Source organism: Arachis ipaensis, chromosome B08, assembly GCF_000816755.2.
Source record: "Arachis ipaensis cultivar K30076 chromosome B08, Araip1.1, whole genome shotgun sequence".
NCBI lineage: Eukaryota > Viridiplantae > Streptophyta > Magnoliopsida > Fabales > Fabaceae > Arachis > Arachis ipaensis.
Genome location: NC_029792.2, coordinates 119,517,776 through 119,523,775, shown reverse-complemented (window position 1 = coordinate 119,523,775; position 6,000 = coordinate 119,517,776).

The window sequence follows — 6,000 nt, the reverse complement described above, 5'->3', positions numbered from 1 at the left end:
AGGGGGGTGCCACCTGCAAAGACACTCTGACGCTCTTGTCAGAATATGTGCAGGCGGAAAGGAGGTGGTGTAAGAATGTGATGTACCTTGGGGGAAGAGCCAGTCTCCCCCTTATATACATGTCAGTAGTGGGCCCCTCCAGCGGTCAGGCCCATACCCTCAAGGGCGCTGTCCCACGGCTGTGTGCAAGCCGTACGGGACGCGTGTCCGGGTCGGGTGGAGGGCGCGTTGTTGGGCTGGCGGGAACTCGGGTCGGGTTAACCCGCGTGAGTTTGGGCCAGGCCATAACAGTGCCCCCGACGCGTCAGCGATGGCCGTGAGGGCCATTGGTGGCGCGTGATGTCTACGTTCGTACGTTGTCGTTGGGTCGGCTGATCGTGGGAGAGACGCGTCTCTTGTGCGCGTGTCTCTTGATCTGCTGTGGCATCTGTTTGCCGTTTCATTCTCCGCGCTGGGCATTTAATGCTCATAATGATTTAAAAAAATCTGTGCGCAAAGACTATCTTGCCCCTGCTTCCTTTTGCGCTTTTGGAGGTGGTTTTTAAACAGTTTTCTCCCTATCCACCTCCCACTCTTACTATTTCCAACTCCTTCTCTCCCTAACATCCAAAGCTTCCAGTGCGAACTCCCTCCTGCTTCAACTTTCAGTCCAAGTTTCCTTCATCGTTCCAGGTAATTTTCTGGTTTCTTTCCTTTGGCATCTGTGTTATGTCCTGTTGTTGTGCGATTGTTGCTTGCGTTTGTTGCATGGCTAGTTTATTTTTGTTGAAAGGTTTTTCAATGTTGGGGTAGGTGAGTTAGGGAAGGGGTACCATTCCAGGATAGGTTTTTTGGGTGGTTTGTGTGGTAGGCGTAGTTTTTAGCCGTGTCTGGTCATGATTGAGTTGAAAAGGCGTAGTTTCTGAGTTTTTTCGGGCTCCCGACCTCATAAGATAAGTATTTCAAGGTTCGTCCCGTCAAGGGTCGTCACCCCTTCTGGTTGTCGTTAGAGGGGGAGCGCCTTATCCAGACTTACTGGAGTTTTGGCGCGGGGTCGAATCCTTTCGTCAAAGTGTCGTACAAAAGGTTGTCGGCTGTAGATAAGCAGATAGCTGACGTCCTTCTTGCTATCTTTGAAAAGAATCCCGTGAACCCACATCTTCTTATGGGTGAGCGGGAGGCCGCCAGGAGCTATATTCGTGAGTTGTCTTCTTTGTTTGCCTATGTTTCTTTGTCGTTGTTTTTCTCTTTCCGATCTAACGACTAATCGTGCCTGTTGCTTGTTGCAGTGGAAATGTCTGCCACCGTGACCGGTCTTGAGAATCTGATGAAGACCTTTTTTGAGGCAAGTGATGACGAGAATGCCGAAGAGAAGGACATCGGTAAGTCGGAGGGTCCTTCAGGGGAGAAGGAGAGCCAGACTTCCCCTACCTGGGATACCGAAGCGTCGGGAAAACAGGGCGCAGGGGGTCAGGCTTCCCCTACCCGCGAGGAAGGGCCCGCTGATGGGCATGTGACTCTCACCCCTCATCCGGATAGTGACGTGGAGCTTATCCATACTCCCAAGAAGCGAAAGATGTCTAGATGACATTGGAGGGTCAACTGAACGCCGCTCAGGGTCGGGTTGTCGCCTTGGAAAAGGAGCGGGAGCAGGCCGTCTCGGAGGCGAAGGCCGCTAAAGCAGAGGCCGCTGAGCTTAAGAAGAAGCTTAAGGTGGCCAAGGAGCAAGGGAAGAATGCTATCTTGATGACCGAAGATGCCCTGAAGGCTCAGCTGAGGATCGCTGCTCCTGATTTCGAGACGTCGTCAATTGGCGTTTTCAAGACTATCCAGGACGGAAAAATTGTTGATATGCCGAGGAAGTGAAGTCTTGTAACTTAGGATATTTTGTCGTTTTGTTTGTTTTGAACAATTTACTTGTCCGTTCCATATTTTGACGCTTTATAAGTTATCGTCGTTTGATTGCTGTGATTTGTGCTTGTTTCGTTGTTTTGTCGTGTTGCCGTTATCGTGTTACCGTTTATTCTGAGCGGGCTTATTTCTTGTGCCCGTCTCGCCGTTTTCACATTTGGCAATAGTTCGGACTGATTTGGTCGCGTCGTCGTCGAATTGGTTGAGGCCTATGAGCCGTATGGCTCCCGGGGTGATCAATCCCGAGGTGCCGTTTTAGGTTTTGGTCATGTGAAACAGATGTGAAGTAAGAAAGTTTTAATAAGTAAAAAATTTGAACAAGTGAAAATTACTCGTCAGTTGGGCAAGTATTTGACAAAGTAAGTAAACAAGATGAATTAACATGTAGATAGGGCAAGTATCAACTATCTGGTTAGGCTCCCTGGTCGGCGGGCCGGTGGGTCAGGAGTAGAACCTCTTTAGGTTACCTGCGTTCCATGTTCTGGGTATTTCCTTGCCGTCGAGTTTTTCGAGTTTGTAAGCGCCTTTGCCGAGTACCTCCCTTACCCTGTAGGGACCTTCCCAATTTACCTCCAGCTTACCTTCTCCTGGGGTCGGGACGCCGATGTCGTTGCGTCGCAGGACGAGGTCCCTTTTCTCGAAGTCTCGTTTGAGGGTTTTTGCGTTGTAACGCAGGACTATTCTTTGTTTCAGCGCCGCTTCTGTTAGGTGGGCCATCTCCCTTGTTTCTTCAATCAGGTCTTTCTCGACCGCTTCGCTCATGCCCGCGAGTAGTAGTCGGGGACTTGGTTCGCCGATTTCGACTGGTATTACCGCATCGACCCCGTATGTTAGGCGAAAGGGAGTTTCCCCCGTGGCGCTTTGCTCGATTGTCCGGTAGGACCATAAGACGGAGGGGAGTTCGTCAGCCCAGTTTCCTTTCTTACTGTCTAGGCGCTTCTTTAGACCAAGAAGGACGACTTTGTTTGCGGCTTCTACCTGCCCGTTTGTTTGGGGGTGTTCTATTGAGGAGAACTTTTGCTTTATCCCCAGGCCAGAGAGGAATTCCATGAACTTCTTGTCGGTGAACTGGGTCCCATTGTTCGAGATAACGACCTCCGGGATACCGAAACGGGTTATCACCTGCCTCCACATGAACTTCCGGCAGTTGGAGGACGATATCGTGGCTAGTGGTTCAGCCTCCACCCATTTGGTATAGTAGTCAATGGCTACAATGAGGTATTTGACTTGTCCTGGGCCGACCGGGAAAGGTCCCAGGAGGTCGACTCCCCATTGTGCAAAAGGTCGTGTAGTCGTTAGCGAGCTTAGCTCGGAGGCCGGTGCCTTGTGGAAGTTGGCGTTTTGTTGACACTTCGTGCATTTTCTGACGAATTCCTTTGAGTCCTTCATCATTGTCGGCCAGTAGTATCCTGCTCGGATGAGCTTCCTTGCTAGGGCTTTGCCCCCGATGTGGTGTCCGCAACACCCCTCATGGACTTCTCTAAGCACGTAGTCCATTTGGTCGGGGTGCAAACACTTCAATAGGGGCTGGCTAAGTCCCTTTTTGAATAGTTGTCCCTGTATGATTGCATATCTGGCCGCCTCCCTTCTTAAAGCTTTGGCTGCTTTCTCATCTTCGGGCAACTTGCCGAGTTCCAGGAAGTTGGTGATGGGGTCCAGCCATGAGGGGCTTGACTCCGTCAAGTGGAGGGCGACCGTTGGTTCCTTCACCATGCCTTGGATGAGCGACCGGTTACCCGATCCTGGCTTTGTGCTCGCAAGCTTCGACAAGAGGTCTGCTCGTGTGTTCCTTTCTCTTGGAACGTGCTGGACGATGACCTCCTGGAACTGGCTTGTCATTTGCTTAACCTTTTCCAAGTATTTTTGGAGGAGGGGGTCCCGGGCTTGGTAGCTTCCGTTTATCTGTGAGGTGATGATTTGGGAGTCGCTGCATACTTCGACCCTCGTCGCCCCGACTTCCCGAGCCAGCATTAGTCCGCCTAGGAAAGCCTCATATTCTGCTTGGTTGTTCGACACTGGGAACTCGAACTTGGTCGATTGCTCATAGATGACCCCTGCTGGACTTTCCAAGATGACCCCTGCTCCTCCGGACGTTTGGTTGGAGGCTCCGTCCACATGAAGCCTCCACCGTGTGCCCGTTTCCTCGGGAGGGTCGCCCGTTACCTCCACCAAGAAGTCTGCCATTGCCTGGGCCTTGATTGCGTGTCGGGGTTCATATTGTAGGTCATATTGTGAGAGCTCGATGGCCCAGGTCATCATCCTACCAGCCAAATCAGGTTTTTGCAGTATTTGTCGAATCGCCTGATCTGTCCTCACAACTATACGGTGACTCTGGAAGTATTGTCTTAACCTTCGGGAGGACACTAGGAGTGCCAGCGCCAGTCTTTCCAGTTTGCTATACCTCAGCTCTGGTCCCTGGAGTGCCCTGCTCACGAAGTAGACGGGCTGTTGTGTCTTTGCTTCTTCTGTAACGAGGACCGCGGCAAGCGCTTCCTCGGTTACTGACAGGTAGAGGTAGAGTGGTTCTCCGGCTCTGGGTTTCCCGAGGACTGGTGGTGCCGCCAAGATTTGCTTGAAGTGGTTGAATGCCTCTTCGCACGCTGGGGTCCATTCGAACGTCATTCCCTTTCTCATTAAATTGAAGAAAGGTAGGGCCCTTGCTGCCGATGCGCCGAGGAAACGGGACAAAGCTGTCAACCTCCCAGCAAGTCTCTGGACGTCTTTGATACAACCCGGACTCTTCATTTGAAGGACCGCTTGGTATTTTTCGGGATTGGCTTCCACTCCTCTTTGAGTGATCATGAAGCCCAGGAACTTTCCGGCCTCCATGGCGAACGCGCATTTGAGCGGATTAAGCCTCATGTCGTGTTGTGGTAGTGACGAGAAAACGCCGTTAAGGTCGCTCAGGAGATCGTCAGGTCGTGTGGTCTTTGCGAGTATGTCATCCACATAGACTTCTACTGTTTTGCCCATGAGTTCGATGAATATCTTATTCATCAACTTTTGGTATGTGGCTCCGGCATTTTTTAGACCAAACGGCATTACCTTGTAACAATAGATGCCCCCTGGCATTATGAACGCCGTTTTTTCCTCGTCGGGTCGGTGCATCGGTATCTGATTGTACCCTGAGTAGGCGTCCATGAAGCTCAGATATCTGTACCCTGCCGCTGCGTCGACGAGTGCATCAATATTAGGTAGGGGGTAGCAGTCCTTGGGACAAGCCTTGTTGAGGTCAGAGTAGTCCACGCACATTCTCCACCTCCCATTGTGTTTTTTAACCAGAACCACATTCGACAACCAAGTCGAGTAGTCCAGTTCCCGGATGAATCCCGCTTCTAAGAGGCTGGCCGTTTGCTTGGCCACCTCATCCGCCCTTTCCTGCGACATTTTTCTCCTTCTCTGGGCCACTGGTTTGGCTCCTGCCTTTACGGCCAGGTGATGCGACATGAGCTGGGGATCTATCCCGGGCATGTCGGCAGGTGTCCAGGCAAAGAGGTCGGCATTGGTCCTGATCATTTCCATCAAAGGCTCCTTTATCTCGTGCGGGAGGTTTCTGTTTATGAATGTGAATTTATCGTCCTCCTCGCCGACTCTAAACTTTTCCAAGTCTCCTTCTGGCTCTGGTCTGGGTTTGTCGTCTACCCTGGCATCCAGGTCGGCCAGGAAGACCCCTGACGCTTCCTTGGATTTTTTCCTGAGAGAAAGGCTGGCGTGGTCGCAAGCGACCGCCGTTTCCAAGTCGCCCCTGAGGGATCCCACGGATCCGTCATCGGTGATGAATTTCATCACCAATAGTTTCGTACTGATAGCTGCCCCCAAGCCGTTAATGGTCTTTCTCCCCAGGATGATGTTATAAGCTGTCGAATCTCGTAATACCACAAAGTCTGCCATGACTGTTCTCCGTCTTTGCCCTTGTCCCACAGAGGTCGGGAGTGTGATAATTCTGTCCGGCTTGATGAAGTGGTCACCTAACCCTACCACACCGTGCTGGTGGGTCGTCAGGTCGGAATCTCTCAATCCCAAGGCATCGAAAACGTTTCGGAACATGATATTTGAGTCTGCCCCCGTGTCTACCAGGATTCGTTTGACGAGGCCAGTTCCGACCCTAGC